Source organism: Hyperolius riggenbachi, chromosome 2 (genome assembly GCF_040937935.1).
Source record: "Hyperolius riggenbachi isolate aHypRig1 chromosome 2, aHypRig1.pri, whole genome shotgun sequence".
In the NCBI taxonomy this organism is placed as follows: domain Eukaryota; kingdom Metazoa; phylum Chordata; class Amphibia; order Anura; family Hyperoliidae; genus Hyperolius; species Hyperolius riggenbachi.
Window position 1 is genome coordinate 146,759,741 of NC_090647.1, and position 21,039 is coordinate 146,780,779.

Here is a 21,039-nt window from a genome sequence, read left to right on the forward strand (position 1 = left end):
AGAAGTGTTTGCAGAGACAGGCAAGATTTTTCTGGTGTCTGTTTCACTAAACAAAGAGTCATGAGTACTGGGTAGGCTGGACTCGGAAGTCAGCAGGACCTCTGGATTCTCTGCTGAGAAATTTGCGCAGGGCAAGGTTAAGAATGTATCAGTGGCTTCTGTTTTACTGGGAAGTAACACTGAGTTATCCATGGTACAGGGTGGAATTGCAGGAACTTCAATTTCACACAAAAAGAGCTCCGAATCACCTGCTGAATCAGCCAAAGGTGCTGAAGCAGGCGGGTCAGAACGCCAAATTTGCGAATTCGGAGTCACATAAAAATCATCCAAAATCAGTTCTCACACATCAATCAAAGGAGCCACACAGTCATACCTACACACACCAGCCTCTATTAGGTTATAGGCTGACTTAATGCATGCGTTCAATACCATTTCACTTTTTGCACTGTAAAATTGACAAAATGAACTTGAATCATTCTTCCATTCACAGACCAGGGCTTCCATCTCTCCCCTCTCGAATGGAGGATCCCATGCATACTTAACAGCGAAACATTTAGGCTGATCACAGTCTGCAGATATGATTGTGGCAGGCACATGTATAGGGTTAATTAGCAGGTGATTGGCAGATTCCTTATTCTTAAGAATCTCCAATACCTGTAGCAAGTGTTGAACTGTAGTGTATGCAAACTTCCCTTGGTTCACAAATAAGTTGATTTGTTCAATACTCTGTAATATCTCATCATAATCATACTCAGATAATTCTTTTAAACAAAAATCTCTATTTTCCCTAGCCAGGGAGGAAAGTTCATTAGTAGTTTCATAAGTCCATTTAACTCCCCTGAAAGACAATTGCATTTCATTATCTGTTAATGGCAGAATCTCATTATAGGTCTCAGTCGCTAAGGATAACGATTCTGCAGATTGGACACGTTTCTTAGAACGTTTGCGTTTTAGCTTTGACCTTGCTGTTTTTGGTGATTTATTCAAAGCTGCAGGAAAATTATCAGTAACACTTTCTGCTTGCTGCTCATTCTTGCAAGCAATTGAAGGAGCAGCTGATTGGCCTGCTGCCAGGAGTTCATTAAGAGGAAAAGGCAATGGATCTATGCGCAACCAGTTATGGATCACAAACGCTAGAAATTCCAGCGGTCTCTCTTTCAAATCGGAATGATTGAGAACATCAAATGCCCACTGGAATAATTCCCCTTTAAACAAAATATAACTTAGTTGGAGTGCCCAGGTTGAAACAGGAGTCGCTTGGAGATCGGGATTGGCCAGGAACCTGGCACATTCAGAGAAAAACTCATTTTCTGTTTCAGAGCTAAGTTCTTCAAATTTCTTAAAGGAACAGGAACCATAATTAACAGTGTCATACTTTCTGGGAATCCCCCCCACAATGGGGATTGGTAATGGGGTTTTCATAATGTAAGGCTTGGTGGTGTATTCTCCACAGTCAGCATGCAACGCATGAGCTGGCGTGGAGGAGGTACACACACTAGCACAAGGAAACAGGCTATCCCTAGTATAGTGGAGGGGAGGACTGACTCCAATAGGAGATTGTGGCGCACAGAGCCGGTGCAGATCTGAGAGCCACAAACAATGCTTTCGTTATGTCTCAGCGCAAAGTAGCGCTGAGCGCATAAACCAGAACTGAGGAGATCAGGACAGGTAGACAGAATGAACGCTTGCTAGCTAGCGGCTACTTAGCGACAGCAAGCGTCCAAAACCAGACAGACTGGAATGAGGCAGCCAATGCGATGCGGCGATGGCGTGCCTCACAAAGACAGGACAGGACAGTCAGAAAATAGCAGGATTAAGATAGATGAACGTAACACAGATAAATATACAATAAGTATGTTTTCCTAGCGTATTACAATTACAGCTATCAATGAAACTATTTGTAACGTCTGACTAACATATTGTTACAATCTGCATCTGCTGGTAGATCCCTGCATGTACTACCTCTGCTTTACCAGCAGATGTCACCAGCCTCTATGAATATACAGCCTGAACTTTCCTCTGCCCACCAGCAGAGGGTGGACTCTCTGGATATCTCTCCACAGACAGGGAGGAGGCCTGGACTATCGCATGGTATTTAAGCCACACCTGAACACTCTGAACTTGCTAGCTCTTTGTTCCTGATCCTAGCCATCCTGTCCGGAGTTCCCTGTTCCTGGTTACCTTGTTCCTTGATTCCCTGCTGTATTGATCTCCCGTGTTTTGACCTTGTGCTTTGTATTCCGACTATTCTTTGCCTAGCGATTACTGTACTGTTTGATCTCCTGTGTATGACCTCTGCTTGCCGACTATCCGTGTGTCTCCTCCTCGATTGTAATCTGTATTTTGTATATATATTCCTAGGTTTATGTTGTATTACTATTCTGGATCCAGGGTCTGTGTGCACACAATTCTATACACTGGATCTACTCTGCATAGCTCGCTTATGCAGAGAGGTCCTTGTATAAACCCTGATTTTCATACCTTGTATGCTTATTGTATATATCTGCTAGTATTATTTGATGCAGTGTGTTGTATGTGTGTAGAATACATTGCCTGCAAGTTGATACTGATTGTTTCTGTGCATGAGGTGAATGCACAGTATTTCTTTATTTTCATTTAATAATAAATCCTTATTATTCATTTACTCCTGGTTTGGCAGTCTTTTCCTAAACAGTGACATCTCTGCCTGGTTGCGGGTTTGTGCGTTGGTTTCTGTTTGTTCCAGGTGCAGCGCACAAACTCCATGCGAATCATAACAGAAGAGCTAGCCAAACAATTTGTCACTAGGAAAAGGTCTGAGATCCTGTTTCTCCAGCCATGATTGACATGGATTTAAAGCACCTGTCTGAATATGCTATTCTAGCAAGAGACAAAAGGAAACTTTGCTATTATACGTTTGCAGACGATTCATTTGAGGATCTGCAGCAGCTGATTTCATGGGTTCAGTCTGTGAGTAATGAAAGAACCTTTCCTTATGATTTAAAAGACTTTTTGTCGGTTTTGCATGAATGTTGTTCTGAAGCCCAACAAAATTCAGTTGCTTATTCCACAATGCATGTTCCGGGTAATTTATCAGGCCCCATTAATTGTCCTGCTGCCCCTTTGAATCAAGCCAAATCCTGGCCAGTAATTAACCAGATTCAATCAATTAAGTCCACTCATGATCCTGCTACTTCCATTAATACTGGAATCTCATTTGTTTCAGCTATGGAAGTGGATTGGACTATTCAGCACAATAACTTCTACTCCTTGCTAGCAGAGGAAGACCAACATGAGTGTTATAAGGAATTGTCAGCATATTCCCGTGAAGAATTAATGCAAATTGTTATGCATGTTAAATCTTTTATGCAGCAGGGCAACTCTGCAGAATCTGAGATGCAATCATTGTTGCAGATTCTGCAAACCCTAATTGCAGTAAGAGATCCTTCTACCTCCTGGACTCAAGTTAGATCCCTGCCTGTCTATTGCAATAACTCCTCCTCAGTAATAAACCAAACCAAGCCAATTAAAACTAATCATATTCCTGTCACTTCCAAACAGACAGTTCAATCCTGCAATTATGCTCAGGGTAATCTGCAAGCTCCCATTAAGAGTGATTGGGATCCCCCATTCAGTAGATGGGAAATTAACGCACTAAATGATGAATTAAAGTATGATTGGGAATCATTTAATGAATTCTATTCCACAAAAGAAAAGACATTTTTGGATGCATGTATAAAATCTGCAACTTCTCTGATGAACCTGAATGTTTGCAAGTCTGACCGTGTACTTCCTTTGATTGATGAATGGAAAAAGATTTTGCGATCCTTCTGAGTTTTCTGGTAGTCAGTTTGTGCAGCATTCAGCAGCCAATGTTAACCCTGTCAGTTCCAGCAATAAGTTTGTCAGCTTCGATCCAGTATTCCATCCTGAACAGATTGATCAGATGTATGGTTACCTTAAGAGTGACTGGGATCGATTTCTTGAGTTCTATCTAGAAAAAGGGGATTCATATATATTTGCATGCATGCGTGCTGTCCAGTCTATGGTTGATCACAAGACTTGTAAATATGAATCAGGTTCTGGTCTAGTAATCGCTTGGCAAAGAATTTTGTCTCATTCTTATGATTATCAGAGCACACCACCTGTTAATTCTGCCCCAGGCATCAAGGGAGAGACATGCTCTCTGTCCTCAGTAACCTGTTCCACGGACTTGGAATTACCTGTATCCAAAAATCATAAAAGAACTGCTCCTTTACAAACTGCGGTTAGATCCACTCCATGGTCGTTCCAGCTACCTACATCATACCTGCCCTGTTCTTCTGCACATCAGGACTTTGTTAAACTCACCCCTGCTTCCAGACTGAGTCAAAAATCTAAGTTCAAACGGAAATATTTTCCTACAGCCTCCATCCTTCCAGTTACCACCGCAAAGACTCCAACAGTTATGTTGCCAGTTTCCGCAGATCCACAAACTGTATCTTTACCGAAACCTAATCCATCTTCACTCCAGCCTGCTGTTCCTGTTATGCCAGTTACCTCAGCTCTGCCTGTACCACTTACCTCAGTCGTGCCAGTTACTCCTGCCGCGCCAGTTACTTCTGTCGTGCCAGTCTCCTCAGCAGTGCCAGTCTCCTCAGCCCTGCCTGTGCCAGTCTCCTCAGCCCTGCCTGTGCCAGTCTCCTCAGCCCTGCCTGTGCCAGTCTCCTCAGCCCTGCCTGTGCCAGTCTCCTCAGCCCTGCCTGTGCCAGTCTCCTCAGCCCTGCCTGTGCCAATCTCCTCAGCCCTGCCTGTGCCAGTCAGCTCAGCAGTACCAGTGTCTGTCAGCTCAGCAGTACCAGTGTCCGTTGGCCCAATGTTTTCCCTTTCAGAAGATTTGGCAGTGTCCTTGTCGGTCGGCTTGGCAGTGTCCCTGTTGGTCAGTTTGGCAGTGACCCAGTCAGACAGCTTGGCAGAACCTCTGTCAGTTGGTTTGGCAGTGGGTCCTCCAGACGTCTCAGCAAGCCTCCTGCCAGCTGTTCCGGCAGAGTCTCAGTCTGCCGTTCCAGCAGAACCATACTCCACAGCTCAGCCAAAGGCCCAGCCAGGTGCTCGATCAGTTGGTCTGCCAGTTGCTCGATCTGAGGTTCAGCTAATAGCTCTGCCAAGGGTCTTGTCAGCTATGCAGCCAGTGGTCCAGCCAGTCGCTCAGCCAAAGGTCCAGCTTTCTCGAGTCTCTGCTGATGCCCTTTGCCCTTCAACTTCTGCTAGAGCACAGACTTATGCTGAAGTTCAATCCGCACAGATGTCTGACACTCAGGCACCACAGACCCCTGTTAATGCCCTGTTTCCACAGACTCCTGCTGAGATCATGCTTCCTCAATGCTCGGCTGAAAGAGGGCTCCCACAGTCTTCTGCTGAGGCTAAGCGCACACTCATTTCTGCTGATGGCTTGTCCTCAAAGACATTTTCTGGTACTCAATTCCCACAGATTCCTCCAGATACCCTGCATTTACAAACTGTTGTCCAGTCTGCTGCTTTGCCTGCTCTATTGGAAAATAACTTTCAGTTTATCCATCCTGATAACCTACAGTCTGCTGTTCCTGCTCCTGATGACCTACAGTCTGCTGTTTCTGCTCCTGATGACCTACAGTCTGCTGTTTCTGCTCCTGATGACCTACAGTCTGCTGTTTCTGCTCCTGATGACCTACAGTCTGCTGTTTCTGCTCCTGATGACCTACAGTCTGCTGTTTCTGCTCCTGATGACCTACAGTCTGCTGTTCCTGCTCCTGATGACTCACAGTCTGCTGTTCCTGCTCCTGATAACCCACAGTCTGCTGTTCCTGCTCCTGATAACCCACAGTCTGCTGTTCCTGCTCCTGATAACCCACAGTCTGCTGTTCCTGCTCCTGATAACCCACAGTCTGCTGTTCCTGCTCCTGATAACCCACAGTCTGCTGTTCCTGCTCCTGATAACCCACAGTCTGCTGTTCCTGCTCCTGTTGCCTCCAAGTCTGCAGTTCCTGCTCCTGTTGCCTCCAAGTCTGCAGTTCCTGCTCCTGTTGCCTCCAAGTCTGCAGTTCCTGCTCCTGTTGCCTCCAAGTCTGCAGTTCCTGCTCCTGTTGCCTCCAAGTCTGCAGTTCCTGCTCCTGTTGCCTCCAAGTCTGCAGTTCCTGCTCCTGTTGCCTCCAAGTCTGCAGTTCCTGCTCCTGTTGCCTCCAAGTCTGCAGTTCCTGCTCCTGTTGCCTCCAAGTCTGCAGTTCCTGCTCCTGTTGCCTCCAAGTCTGCAGTTCCTGCTCCTGTTGCCTCCAAGTCTGCAGTTCCTGCTCCTGTTGCCTCCAAGTCTGCAGTTCCTGCTCCTGTTGCCTCCAAGTCTGCAGTTCCTGCTCCTGTTGCCTCCAAGTCCGCAGTTGCTGCCGATGCCCTCCCGTCTGCTGCTTCTGCCGATGCCCTCCCATCTGCTGCTCCTGCTGGTGCCTCTCCTGATGAGATCCTGTCTGGTGCCTCTCCTGGTGGTATCCTCCTCCTGTTTATGGCCATTATGCATCCCTTCCTGATGGCATCCAGTTTTCTGTTTTATTTGATGACCTCAGATGCCCTGCTCCTGTGGATGTCCAATCTATGGCTCTTCCTGGTGTCCTTCATTTTTTTGTTTCACCCAAAGGTCTTCAGAGGGACTTGCAACATGTCCTATTGCCTCTGGGTCCTTTTGTCCAGTCAGCCTGGTAATACCCGGGTTGTGGCCTCATTTGCTGACCGATTTATGGCCTGCCTCTTTGCCAGTATTTTCTGGGACCCAGGTGGGCATAAGTCCAAATGGAGCATCCGGAGGCTGCTCCTTGAGGGGGGGGTAATGTTACAATCTGCATCTGCTGGTAGATCCCTGCATGTACTACCTCTGCTTTACCAGCAGATGTCACCAGCCTCTATGAATATACAGCCTGAACTTTCCTCTGCCCACCAGCAGAGGGTGGACTCTCTGGATATCTCTCCACAGACAGGGAGGAGGCCTGGACTATCGCATGGTATTTAAGCCACACCTGAACACTCTGAACTTGCTAGCTCTTTGTTCCTGATCCTAGCCATCCTGTCCGGAGTTCCCTGTTCCTGGTTACCTTGTTCCTTGATTCCCTGCTGTATTGATCTCCCGTGTTTTGACCTTGTGCTTTGTATTCCGACTATTCTTTGCCTAGCGATTACTGTACTGTTTGATCTCCTGTGTATGACCTCTGCTTGCCGACTATCCGTGTGTCTCCTCCTCGATTGTAATCTGTATTTTGTATATATATTCCTAGGTTTATGTTGTATTACTATTCTGGATCCAGGGTCTGTGTGCACACAATTCTATACACTGGATCTACTCTGCATAGCTCGCTTATGCAGAGAGGTCCTTGTATAAACCCTGATTTTCATACCTTGTATGCTTATTGTATATATCTGCTAGTATTATTTGATGCAGTGTGTTGTATGTGTGTAGAATACATTGCCTGCAAGTTGATACTGATTGTTTCTGTGCATGAGGTGAATGCACAGTATTTCTTTATTTTCATTTAATAATAAATCCTTATTATTCATTTACTCCTGGTTTGGCAGTCTTTTCCTAAACAGTGACATCTCTGCCTGGTTGCGGGTTTGTGCGTTGGTTTCTGTTTGTTCCAGGTGCAGCGCACAAACTCCATGCGAATTATAACACATATGTATATATCGGCAATGAACCGATATATGACATAAGCAGGAACGCTGACTAGGAATGGAGTAACACAGGGAACAGGACTCAGAAGGATTCGCTATCTCTTCACAGAGATGAACGCAATCCACAAACGGTAACAGAACAGGATTCAGAAGGATTCGTTATCTCTTCGCAGAGATGAACGCAATCCACAAACAGTAACAGAACAGGATTCAGAAGGATTCGTTATCTCTTCGCAGAGATGAACGCAATCCACAAACGGTAACAGGACAGGATTCAGAAGGATTTGTTATCTCCTCGCAGAGATGAACGCAATCCACAAACAGAACCAGGAGCAGGGTAACTAACTCAGCACGGGTGGTCACGGTACGCGCAACCTACCATAACGTGCTGGAAAGCTGACTAACTGCACACAGGATATAAACAGTTCGTGTACGTATACATCAGCGACACTGATGTATCAACGTAACACAAATACAAGGAAAATAATAAACGTGCTGGTATGCATATATATTGGCAATGAACCAATATATGATGCAAAGACCAGCAAAGTATCTTTAGAACAAGAAACACGATCGAGGGCTGAAGCGACAGCAAGACAGGCTTAAGCTGAAGCTATGAAAACCCAAGGAAACTCTGCAGGAAGCAGATCTTTATACTGAGGTCATCCAATGGGAGCAGACATGCGGATTTCCACACAGGTGAATGATAATCAGTCACAAGCTGACAGCAGGGAAAGACAGACAAAGCTATGCAGCTTGCATGGAAATAGATCAGAACTGCCTGAGCTGCAGCACTACTACTTCCAGGAATAGCTGCTGCAGCAGCGATCATTACAGTACCCCCGCCCTTAAAAGCGGATTCCAGACGCTTTTCAAAACTGAAATTCCCAACAAAACAGTCTGACTGATAATTCTTGATGACCGGGACAGCCCGGCAAGACCGAATTCCAGAATCAGTCCCCACAAGACTGGACCCATCAGAACCAGAACCTACAGAACCATGCCCATAAGTACTACAAGCCCCAATGTGACACCCATCAGAACCATGATTTCCAGAAGATGGCCCTCCGAAATTCCCTGAGCGATACCCACCGCCTTCCAGGAACCGTTCAGAAACGCCAAAGCCTTTGCAATGCCCACCGGTACTGTCTTTACTAACACAAAACCCACTGTTGAACCAGACCAAGGCACCAGGACAAGTTTTCTCAGAGACCTCCCAGAACACCTTGAAGCTCCAAAGAGATCCCCATAGGTCAGAATGCCCCTTAGGCTCACATGGAGAACTATCAAGAACCCCTATGGAACCTAGGGCAATTCCCGAGTCAGGGCCACAAGGACAAACATCAATATCAGGGCTTTCAAGGACCAGAACCATCTCTGGGCATGCAGGCAGACTGGCAACATCAGAACGTGTTCCCACTAAGGAAGCATCAGAGCACGCTAACACCTTAGACACACTTGGGCATTCTGGCACACAAAGAACATCTGGGCACACCGGCACAAGAGAAACCTCTGGGCATGTCAAGGAACTGTGAGCCTCAGGGTCAGCCAAGACAGGACCAAAACCAGGACTGGCCAAAAAAAAATCATCATGACTAAACTTCGCAACTACTGGACTTTTACACGAGAATGCTGGATCAGACTTAGATGTCGCTGATTCCAGCAAAGTCAGTAACAAATCCGATTCAGGGGCACTAACAAGACAGGACAAATCTTCTGATGTATGCACTGAACCAGATAGGGACTCCACAACTACCTCTGGACTGGACAGAGACTCATTTAATACACTGGATTGGAGCTCATGAGGCGCTGCAGAACAAGTCAGTATTGCAGCAGCCCCCACTGGACTAGGCAAAACTGAGGAATTCCCTGGACAGGAAGGGGACTCTGGAACCTCTGCCACAGCGGCCAGAGAACCAGAATCTTTCAGGATACAAGGCAGGGTTTCAGGAATGCTTACTAAATCAGACTGAAATTCTGAGACTTCTGTTATTTTGACCAGAGAATCAGAATTATCCATGTTACAGGGCAAGCCTTCTGAAACATGCAGAGGACAAGGCTGGAGTTCCTCGGCTGTTACAACACTGGAGAGGGACTCAACAACATTGGTTAAATCAGACTGTGTACAGGGCAAGGTATCTGACACACTTGCTGACGAGGACAATATTTCAATGGCTTCTGCTTTGCTGGGCAGAAATTCATCAAGTTTTATTAGAGCAGACTGTAATTCCAAAACAGCTGCTAGACAAGTGAATATTACTGCAACACCAACTGAGGTAAGCAGTGCTTCAGACCCTTCTGCTAGAGGGTTTGAAATATCCAAAGTACTGGGTGAAGCATAAGACTCTGCGACAACAGCTTCACTGGACAGGATCACTGAACAGTCCATTTTGCAGGGCAAAACCATGGAAGCACCTGCTGGACAGCATAATGATTTTGTGACCTGAGTTTCATTGGAGAGATCTACTGCACAATTCATGGTACAGGGCAAATTTATGGGAAAATTTTCTGAACAAGGTAATAATTCTGCGATTTCAGGTTCACATAGCAGATGCTCTGAGCTATTCACGAAACTAGAGCGAGGTGTAGAAACAGGAAGATCAAGACACAATGTTTGCGCATCTGAATCACCATTCATTTGTAAAATTGGAAAATTCAGATGCTGGGGTTCTGAGGTTACTAAACAGGATTGCTGGGACTCGGAAACTGATGTAGTGCATCTATTGGCATCTGCTGGATCAGACAGGAGTTGAACTTTATTAACACAGGTAATTTCTGCAGAAGTGTTTGCAGAGACAGGCAAGATTTTTCTGGTGTCTGTTTCACTAAACAAAGAGTCATGAGTACTGGGTAGGCTGGACTCGGAAGTCAGCAGGACCTCTGGATTCTCTGCTGAGAAATTTGCGCAGGGCAAGGTTAAGAATGTATCAGTGGCTTCTGTTTTACTGGGAAGTAACACTGAGTTATCCATGGTACAGGGTGGAATTGCAGGAACTTCAATTTCACACAAAAAGAGCTCCGAATCACCTGCTGAATCAGCCAAAGGTGCTGAAGCAGGCGGGTCAGAACGCCAAATTTGCGAATTCGGAGTCACATAAAAATCATCCAAAATCAGTTCCCACACATCAATCAAAGGAGCCACACAGTCATACCTACACACACCAGCCTCTATTAGGTTATAGGCTGACTTAATGCATGCGTTCAATACCATTTCACTTTTTGCACTGTAAAATTGACAAAATGAACTTGAATCATTCTTCCATTCACAGACCAGGGCTTCCATCTCTCCCCTCTCGAATGGAGGATCCCATGCATACTTAACAGCGAAACATTTAGGCTGATCACAGTCTGCAGATATGATTGTGGCAGGCACATGTATAGGGTTAATTAGCAGGTGATTGGCAGATTCCTTATTCTTAAGAATCTCCAATACCTGTAGCAAGTGTTGAACTGTAGTGTATGCAAACTTCCCTTGGTTCACAAATAAGTTGATTTGTTCAATACTCTGTAATATCTCATCATAATCATACTCAGATAATTCTTTTAAACAAAAATCTCTATTTTCCCTAGCCAGGGAGGAAAGTTCATTAGTAGTTTCATAAGTCCATTTAACTCCCCTGAAAGACAATTGCATTTCATTATCTGTTAATGGCAGAATCTCATTATAGGTCTCAGTCGCTAAGGATAACGATTCTGCAGATTGGACACGTTTCTTAGAACGTTTGCGTTTTAGCTTTGACCTTGCTGTTTTTGGTGATTTATTCAAAGCTGCAGGAAAATTATCAGTAACACTTTCTGCTTGCTGCTCATTCTTGCAAGCAATTGAAGGAGCAGCTGATTGGCCTGCTGCCAGGAGTTCATTAAGAGGAAAAGGCAATGGATCTATGCGCAACCAATTATGGATCACAAACGCTAGAAATTCCAGCGGTCTCTCTTTCAAATCGGAATGATTGAGAACATCAAATGCCCACTGGAATAATTCCCCTTTAAACAAAATATAACTTAGTTGGAGTGCCCAGGTTGAAACAGGAGTCGCTTGGAGATCGGGATTGGCCAGGAACCTGGCACATTCAGAGAAAAACTCATTTTCTGTTTCAGAGCTAAGTTCTTCAAATTTCTTAAAGGAACAGGAACCATAATTAACAGTGTCATACTTTCTGGGAATCCCCCCCACAATGGGGATTGGTAATGGGGTTTTCATAATGTAAGGCTTGGTGGTGTATTCTCCACAGTCAGCATGCAACGCATGAGCTGGCGTGGAGGAGGTACACACACTAGCACAAGGAAACAGGCTATCCCTAGTATAGTGGAGGGGAGGACTGACTCCAATAGGAGATTGTGGCGCACAGAGCCGGTGCAGATCTGAGAGCCACAAACAATGCTTTCGTTATGTCTCAGCGCAAAGTAGCGCTGAGCGCATAAACCAGAACTGAGGAGATCAGGACAGGTAGACAGAATGAACGCTTGCTAGCTAGCGGCTACTTAGCGACAGCAAGCGTCCAATACCAGACAGACTGGAATGAGGCAGCCAATGCGATGCGGCGATGGCGTGCCTCACAAAGACAGGACAGGACAGTCAGAAAATAGCAGGATTAAGATAGATGAACGTAACACAGATAAATATACAATAAGTATGTTTTCCTAGCGTATTACAATTACAGCTATCAATGAAACTATTTGTAACGTCTGACTAACATATGTATATATCGGCAATGAACCGATATATGACATAAGCAGGAACGCTGACTAGGAATGGAGTAACACAGGGAACAGGACTCAGAAGGATTCGCTATCTCTTCACAGAGATGAACGCAATCCACAAACGGTAACAGAACAGGATTCAGAAGGATTCGTTATCTCTTCGCAGAGATGAACGCAATCCACAAACAGTAACAGAACAGGATTCAGAAGGATTCGTTATCTCTTCGCAGAGATGAACGCAATCCACAAACGGTAACAGGACAGGATTCAGAAGGATTTGTTATCTCCTCGCAGAGATGAACGCAATCCACAAACAGAACCAGGAGCAGGGTAACTACCTCAGCACGGGTGGTCACGGTACGCGCAACCTACCAAAACGTGCTGGAAAGCTGACTAACTGCACACAGGATATAAACAGTTCGTGTACGTATACATCAGCGACACTGATGTATCAACGTAACACAAATACAAGGAAAATAATAAACGTGCTGGTATGCATATATATTGGCAATGAACCAATATATGATGCAAAGACCAGCAAAGTATCTTTAGAACAAGAAACACGATCGAGGGCTGAAGCGACAGCAAGACAGGCTTAAGCTGAAGCTATGAAAACCCAAGGAAACTCTGCAGGAAGCAGATCTTTATACTGAGGTCATCCAATGGGAGCAGACATGCAGATTTCCACACAGGTGAATGATAATCAGTCACAAGCTGACAGCAGGGAAAGACAGACAAAGCTATGCAGCTTGCATGGAAATAGATCAGAACTGCCTGAGCTGCAGCACTACTACTTCCAGGAATAGCTGCTGCAGCAGCGATCATTACACGACCCTAACCATATATAAGACCTCCCCGAAAATAAGAACTAGCACATCTTTTGAAGGAAAAAAAAAAATAAGACAATGCCTTATTTTTGGGGAAACACGGTAGTAGCCAGAGAGAAAGTTATGTAAGCTGGTATACCAAATAATATCAGAAATGACGGTTATCTATAACTGTCAAATAGCTATTAAAAAAAGACCATAGAGTCACATATATATATTTTTTTTAGTTTCAACGTTTTATTGAAAAGATAAGCAGTCATTATATAGAAAAGCCAATTAACCTCACCCAGGAAGCATACATCAGTGTGAATTTGAAAGTGTATTATTGAAGTGTATTAAGTGTGAATTATGAGTGTAAACAAATGTAATCACATCCTTAGTTCAGAATAGACTATCAATGAAATGCAAACAATGCTGACGTGCTGTAAATTGTCTTTCCAGATGAAAAAAACTTGACTAATCAGTTACAGCTGGTTTTTTTTCCCACCGCTACCTCACAACACTCAGCTCCGTATAGATAGAGGATGCTAGTATTACCTGATGACGTCACAATACTCAGCTGGGTATAGATAGAGGATGCTGGGATTACGTTATGACCTTACAATGCACAGCTGGGTATAGAGAATGCTGGGATTACCTGATGACCTCACAATACTCAGATCGGTATAAATAGAGGATGCTGGGAGTCTCTGGCTCATGCCCTCTCAGGTGGTGCTTTTCACTGCTTTTCTAGTCTGGATGAAGACTGGGGAAGAGGGAGGAATGGAAAGCAGTTCCTGGTCACTCTGCAGTATTGGAGGCTGGGTGCAGGATTCTGCAGAGAATACATCCTGTAAGGGCTGGTGCACACCAGAGCGGTTCTGAAGTGTTTTTTAAAATACTTGCAGGGGAAAAAAAAAACTTGGCTAATGAAAGTGAATGGGATGGTGCACACCAGAGCGGTTCGTTTTTTCCACAAACTCGGGCTGCAGCATTTTTTAGATTTCTGAGTCGTTTCTGCCTCAATGTTAAAGTATAGGAAAGTGGAAACCGGCTCTGAAAAATGCTAGATCAGAGCGGTTTTCCAGACGTTTTTGTTACAGAAGCTGTTCAGTAACAGCTTTTACTGTAACAGTATTTGTAATCTGCTACACAAAAAACGCTAGGCATTCGTAGAAAACATGCCTAGAATCGCTCTGAAATGTGCTTCAAAAACCTCTAGCGTTTTGCAGATCTGCTAGAGGTTTTTGGTGTGCTGCAGCACTACAAATGGGAGAGGTACCCAAAGTCATTTATCACCCCCATTTACAACTGACTGACAGAGCGTAACTGTATATGGCCCTGAAACATGGTCACACTCGATAGTAATCTGGTGTCAAAACATAACAACAAGCAAAGTAATTGTACGTCTGTCATTGTTTGACTTGTGTTAGATTATTCTCACTGCCATGTGGTCCGGCCCCTGTTGTAGGAGCGCGACAGGTTGATAATGGAATTTTGAGTTACCTTGTGGTCTGGAGCCCTGGAGTTGGAGTGCGACGGGCTGCTGACCTAATTTTGATAGTTATAGCATGTTATGCCATAAGGCATTACATCCTGTGCGCATGCATTAGGTGGCGTAAAGAAAACTTTGTGTTAGTGCATGCGCATCATGCAAAAATTCATACTCAAATATGCCCAAATAGGGTTGTGTTTGTCGTACTCATTGCCGTATGGTCCGGCGCCCTGTGGAAGGAGCGTGACGGGTTTATAATGTAACTTTAAGTTACCTTTTTGTCCAGCACCCTGTGGTAGGAGCGCGATGGGCTGATAATGTAATTTTAAGTTACCTTTTGATCCAGAGCCCTGGGGTAGGAGAGCGACGGGCTGATAATGTAATCTTGAGTTACCTTTTGGTCTGGCACCCTTTAGTAGGAGTGCGACGGGCTGATAATGTAATTTTGAGTTACCTTCTGGTGCGGCACCCTTTGGTAGGAGCGCGACGGGCTGCTAACGTAAATTTGGATTACCTTAGCCAAAGTACTTTGCCAAAAAATAATATAATAAAATACCTTACAACTAATAAGTGTAACGATTTGTGTCAGCAAAGAACAGAATTCTGATTTGTAAAGGATTGCGGAGATGCCGCCGCGTCAAGCAGTAGCATGGCGGCTATCTCCGCGTTCCAGCCGGCGGGTTCCGTCGTGCGGGGACAGGATGGACTGGTGCCTGGGTTAGTGGGGAATGAGAGGGAAGCCGCCGCAGCGCCGAGTGGCATGGCGGCTGTCCCCGCGTTTCAGCCAGTAGCTTTCATCGCATGGTGGATCTTTGCCTACTCTTTCACCGGCACACAGACTAAGTTCTACGCGCGCGCACACAGACAGGATCTTTATGCATACAGAAGGGGAGTCAGCTGATGAGTGACTGGGGCGTGGCTTTAGAGCGCTCCCAATATATATAGGGCAGGCCTGTCAGTTGTTCCTTGTCTGCTGTTGCATTCGCTACGTGTTAGCTCTCAGACCATAGTCAGACCCGAAAGTGTGCTAGAACCAGCAGGAGCTGGGGATCCACACTTAGGCCTGGTGCACACCAAAAAACGCTAGCAGATCCGCAAAATGCTAGCAGATTTTGAAACGCTTTTTGTTATTTTTCTGTAGCGTTTCAGCTAGCATTTTGCGGTTTTGTGAAGCGTTTTTGGTGTAGATTTCAGATATTGTTACAGTAAAAAACGCCTGCAAAACCGCTCTGAACTGCTGTTTTTCAGAGCAGTTTGCGTTTTTCCTATACTAAACATTGAGGCAGAAACGCATCCACAATCCCAAAAATGCCTCACCCCGGGAGTATGCGTTTCTGCAAAACGCCTCCCGCTCTGGTGTGCACCACCCCATTGAGATACATTGACCAAGCGTATCCACAGCCGCAAGCGGCTGCAGAAACGCTGAAAATGCCGCTCGGTGTGCACCAGCCCTTAGACAGATTCTGTTGATAGCTTAAAGTACTAATTGAATTGTATTATTTGTTATGACCTTCTGCTAGCCTTGACTACTCTCCTGTCTTGTGATTCTGTGCCTTCGCCTATCTGATCTGGTTGCCGACTGGCTTATCCCTCACTCTGTTTCTGTCTTCCGTTTTTGTGCTGTATCTGCCCGTGTGTTGCCAAACTGGCTAGTCTGACTCTCCTGCCCACACCAAGGAGCTTAGTCCTGGTGAGGGGCCCTTAAGTTAGTTATCACCTGCTCCTCAGGTAGATAGCTGCAGTACAGTCTGAATCATCTAGATAGCTGCAGTACAGTCTGAATCATCTAGATAGCTGCAGTACAGTCTGAATCAATTCAATTCACTTTATTGTCATTGTGTAACACAACAAAATTACTTTTCATGACAACCCCACGGTGCATATAGGGAACATAGTGATAGTAACAAGGAAGAGAAGAAATTATACAAGTATGCCAGGTATTACAGATGTTTAAACAATTTGTACACAGTGTTAATTATTTCAGAGAGGATTCAGAGTTTATCAAGTTTGGGAAAAAGCTGTCTTTCAGTCTGTTTGTGTGTGTGCGGGTTGATCTAAAACGTTTACCTGATGGAAGGAGCTCAAACAAGGCATTTCCAGGGTGAGTGTTGTTTTTGATAATGTTTTTGGCCCTTCTCAAGCTGCGAGTATTATACAAAAGTTTGGAGGTTGCCTGTGGACACACTAAGCCGAAAGTGCCTGCTCTCGTCAGATTGCAGAAGCTAAGTGGCTACAGGCCTGGTTAGTAGCTGCATGGGAGACCGACTGTGAACCCCAGGTGCTGCTGGTGTTTTTTTGGGTTTGAGGCCTAATGGCTATGAGCACGCGTGGGAAGCCTCACCTTCAAGGCGCCGGAACGGCGCCTTGGAGTTTGCCTGCGGCCACACTAAGCCGAAAGCACCCGCTCTTGTCAGATCGTGGAAGCTAAGTGGCTTTCGGGCCTGGTTAGTAGCTGCATGGGAGACCGGCTGTGAACCCCAGGTGCTGCAGGCTTTTTTTTGGGTTTGAGGCCCAATGGCTATGAGCACGCGTGGGAAGCCTCACCTTCAAGGCGCCGGAACGTCGCCTTGGAGTTTGCCTGCGGCCACACTAAGCTGAAAGCACCTGCTCCTGCAGATCGTGGAAGCTAAGCGGCTTCAGGCCTGGTTAGTAGCTGCATGGGAGACTGGCTGTGAACCCCAGGTGCTGCAGGTGTTTTTTTTGGGTTTGAGGTCCAATGGCTATCAGCACGCGTGGGAAGCCTCACCTTCAAGGCGCCGGAACGGCGGCTTGGAGTTTGTCTGCGGCCACACTAAGCTTAAAGTTCCCGTTCTCGTCAGATCACGGAAGCTAAGCGGCTTCAGGCCTGGTTAGTAGCTGCATGGGAGACCGGCTGTGAACCCCAAGTGCTGCAGGTGTTTTTTTTGGGTTTGAGGCCCAATGGCTATGATCACGCGTGGGAAGCCTCACCTTCAAGGAGCCGGAACGGTGCCTTGGAGTTCGCCTGCGGCCACACTAAGCCGAAAGCGCCCGCTCTCGTCAGATCGCGGAAGCTAAGCGGCTTCAGGCCTGGTTAGTAGCTGCATGGGTGACTGGCTGTGAACCCCAGGTGCTGCAGGTGTTTTTTTGGGGTTTGAGGCCCAATGGCTATGAGCACGCATGGGAAGCCTCACCTTCAAGGCGCCGGAACGGCGCCTTGGAGTTTGCCTGCGGCCACACTAAGCCGAAAGCGCCCGCTCTCGTCAGATCGCGGAAGCTAAGCGGCTTCAGGCTTGGTTAGTAGCTGCATGGGAGACCGGCTGTGAACCCCAGGTGCTGCAGGTGTTTTTTTGGGTTTGAAGCCCAATGGCTATGAGCACGCGTGGGAAGCCTCACCTTCAAGGCGCCGGAACGGCGCTTTGGAGTTTGCCTGCGGCCACACTGAGCTGAAAGCGCCCGCTCTTGTCAGATCGCGGAAGCTAAGCGGCTTCAGCCATGGTTAGTAGCTCCATGGGAGACCGGCTTTGAACCCCAGGTGCTGCAGGCATTTTTTTGGGGGTTTGAGGCCCAATGGCTATGAGCACGCGTGGGAAGCCTCACCTTCAAGGCGCCGGAACGGCACTTTGGAGTTTGCCTGCGGCAAAACTAAACCAAAAGTGCACGCTCTCGTCAGATCGCGGAAGCTAAGCGGCTTCAGGCCTGGTTAGTAGATGCATGGAAGACCGGCTGTGAACCCCAGGTGCTGCAGGCGGTTTTTTGGGTTTGAGGCCCAATGGCTATGAGCACGTGTGGGAAGCCTCACCTTCAAGGCGCCGGAACGGCGCTGTGGAGTTTGCCTGCGGCCACACTGAGCTGAAAGCGCCCGCTCTCGTCAGATCGCGGAAGCTAAGCGGCTTCAGGCCTGGTTAGTAACTGCATGGGAGACCGGCTGTGAACCCCACGTGCTGCAGGCATTTTTTTGGGGGGTTTGAGGCAAAATGGCTATGAGCACGCGTAGGAAGCCTCACCTTCAAGGCGCCGGAACGGCGCCTTGGAGTTTGCCTGCGGCCACACTAAGCCGAAAGCGCCCGCTCTTGTCAGATCGCGGAAGCTAAGCGGCTTCAGGCCTGGTTAGTAGCTGCATGGGAGACTGGCTGTGAACCCCAGGTGCTGCAGGCGTTTTTTTGGGTTTGAGGCCCAATGGCTATGAGCACGCGTGCGAAGCCTCACCTTCAAGGCGCCGGAGCGGCGCCTTGGAGTTTCCCTGTGGCCACACTAAGACGAAAGCGCCCGCTCTCGTCAGATTGCGGAAGCCAAGCGGCTTCAGGCCTGGTTAGTAGCTGCATGGGAGACCGGCTGTGAACCCCAGGTGCTGCAAGCGTTTTTTTGGGTTTGAGGCCCAATGGCTATGAGCATGCGTGGGAAGCCTCACCTTCAAGGCACCGGAACGGCGCCTTGGAGGTTGCCTGCGGCCACAATAGGCCGAAAGCGCCTGCTCTTGTCAGATCGCGGAAGCTAAGTGGCTTCAGGCCTGGTTAGTAGCTGCATAGGAGACCGGCTGTGAACCCCAGGTGCTGCAGGCATTTTTTTGGGTTTGAGGCCCAATGGCTATGAGCACGCATGGGAAGCCTCACCTTCAAGGCGCCGTAACAGCGCCTTGGAGTTGGCCTGCGGCCACACTAAGCCGAAAGCGCCCTCTCTCGTCAGATTGTGGAAGCTAAGCGGCTTCAGGCCTGGTTAGTAGCTGCATGGGAGACCGGCTGTGAACCCCAGGTGCTGCAGGCGTTTTTTTGGGTTTGAGGCCCAATGGCTATGAGCACGCGTGGGAAGCCTCACCTTCAAGGCGCCGGAGCGGCGCTTTGGAGGTTGCCTGCGGCCACACTAAGCCGAAAGCGCCCGCTCTCGTCAGATTGCGGAAGCTAAGCGGCTTCAGGCCTGGTTAGTAGCTGCACGGGAGACCGGCTGTGAACTCCAGGTGCTGCAGGCGTTTTTTTGGGTTTGAGGCCCAATGGCTATGAGCACGCGTGGGAAGCCTGGCAATGAGCACGCGTGGGAAGCTTCACCTTCAAGGCGCCGGAACGGCGCCTTGGAGTTTGCCTGCGGCCACACTGAGCTGAAAGCGCCCGCTCTCGTCAGATCGCGGAAGCTAAGTGGCTTCAGGCCTCGTTAGTAGCTGCATGGGAGACCGGCTGTGAACCCCAGGTGCTGCAGGCGTTTTTTTGGGTTTCAGGCCCAATGGCTATGAGCACGCGTGGGCAGCCTCACCTTCAAGGCGCCGGAACGGCGCTCTGGAGTTTGCCTGCTGCCACACTAAACCAAAAGTGCCCGCTCTCGTCACATCGCAGAAGCAAAGCGGCTTCAGGCCTGGTTAGTAGCTGCATGGGAGACCGGTTGTGAACCCCAGGTGCTGCAGGCGTTTTTTTGGGTTTGAGGCCCAATGGCTATGAGCACGCGTGGGAAGCCTCACCTTCAAGGCACCGGAACGGCGCTTTGGAGTTTGCCTGCGGCCACACTGAGCTGAAAGCGCCCGCTCTTGTCAGATTGCGGAAGCTAAGCGGATTCAGCCATGGTTAGCAGCTGCATGGGAGACCGGCTGTGAACCCCAGGTGCTGCACGCATTTTTTGGGGGGGTTTGAGGCCCAATGTCTATGAGCACGCGTAGGAAGCCTCACCTTCAAGGCGCCGGAACGGCGCCTTGGAGTTTTCCTGCGGCCACACTAAGCCGAAAGCGCCCACTCTCGTCAGATCGCGGAAGCTAAGCGGCTTCAGGCCTGGTTAGTAGCTGCATGGGAGACTGGCTGTGAACCCCAGGTGCTGCAGGCGTTTTTTTGGGTTTGAGGCCCAATGGCTATGAGCACGCGTGGGAAGCCTCACCTTCAAGGCGCCGGAGCGGCGCCTTGGAGTTTGCCTGTGGCCACACTAAGACGAAGGCGCCCGCTCTCATCAGATCGCGGAAGCCAAGCGGCTTCAGGCCTGGTTAGTAGCTGCATGGGAGACCGGCTGTGAACCCCAGGTGCTGCAGGCGGTTTTTTGGGTTTGAGGCCCAATGGCTATGAGCACGCGTGGGAAGCCTCACCTTCAAGGCACCGGAACGGCGCCTTGGAGGTTGCCTGCGGCCACAATAAGCCGAAAGCGCCTGCTCTCGTCAGATTGCGGAAGCTAAGCGGCTTCAGGCCTGGTTAGTAGCTGCATAGGAGACCGGCTGTGAACCCCAGGTGCTGCAGGCATTTTTTTGGGTTTGAGGCCCAATGGCTATGAGCACGCGTGGGAAGCCTCACCTTCAAGGCGCCGTAACGGCTCTTTGGAGTTTGCCTGCGGCCACACTAAGCCGAAAGCGCCCTCTCTTGTCAGATTGCGGAAGCTAAGCGGCTTCAGGCCTGGTTAGTAGCTGTATGGGAGACCGGCTGTGAACCCCAGGTGCTGCAGGTGTTTTTTTGGGTTTGAGGCCCA

General features: G+C 47.8%; 1 long non-coding RNA gene and 19 pseudogenes across 1 annotated transcript in view; all 20 read left to right on the forward strand.

Annotated features, from left to right (window-relative positions):
- LOC137545897 (uncharacterized) overlaps window positions 1–21,039 on the forward strand; it is a 104,937-nt gene that overhangs the window by 11,186 nt on the left and 72,712 nt on the right. The gene's annotated exons all lie outside the window — the stretch shown is intronic.
- On the forward strand, window positions 16,824–16,942 carry LOC137554450 (5S ribosomal RNA; annotated as a pseudogene).
- LOC137552708 (5S ribosomal RNA) lies at window positions 17,026–17,145 on the forward strand (annotated as a pseudogene).
- Window positions 17,229–17,346, forward strand: LOC137554441 (5S ribosomal RNA; annotated as a pseudogene).
- LOC137552880 (5S ribosomal RNA) lies at window positions 17,431–17,549 on the forward strand (annotated as a pseudogene).
- LOC137559439 (5S ribosomal RNA) lies at window positions 17,634–17,752 on the forward strand (annotated as a pseudogene).
- Window positions 17,837–17,955, forward strand: LOC137559423 (5S ribosomal RNA; annotated as a pseudogene).
- On the forward strand, window positions 18,039–18,157 carry LOC137553930 (5S ribosomal RNA; annotated as a pseudogene).
- Window positions 18,243–18,361, forward strand: LOC137553611 (5S ribosomal RNA; annotated as a pseudogene).
- On the forward strand, window positions 18,445–18,563 carry LOC137550564 (5S ribosomal RNA; annotated as a pseudogene).
- On the forward strand, window positions 18,650–18,768 carry LOC137549257 (5S ribosomal RNA; annotated as a pseudogene).
- LOC137554115 (5S ribosomal RNA) lies at window positions 18,852–18,970 on the forward strand (annotated as a pseudogene).
- LOC137554270 (5S ribosomal RNA) lies at window positions 19,054–19,172 on the forward strand (annotated as a pseudogene).
- LOC137550983 (5S ribosomal RNA) lies at window positions 19,256–19,374 on the forward strand (annotated as a pseudogene).
- LOC137548682 (5S ribosomal RNA) lies at window positions 19,458–19,576 on the forward strand (annotated as a pseudogene).
- Window positions 19,685–19,803, forward strand: LOC137551952 (5S ribosomal RNA; annotated as a pseudogene).
- LOC137551716 (5S ribosomal RNA) lies at window positions 20,294–20,412 on the forward strand (annotated as a pseudogene).
- Window positions 20,496–20,614, forward strand: LOC137550608 (5S ribosomal RNA; annotated as a pseudogene).
- On the forward strand, window positions 20,698–20,816 carry LOC137553324 (5S ribosomal RNA; annotated as a pseudogene).
- Window positions 20,900–21,018, forward strand: LOC137553677 (5S ribosomal RNA; annotated as a pseudogene).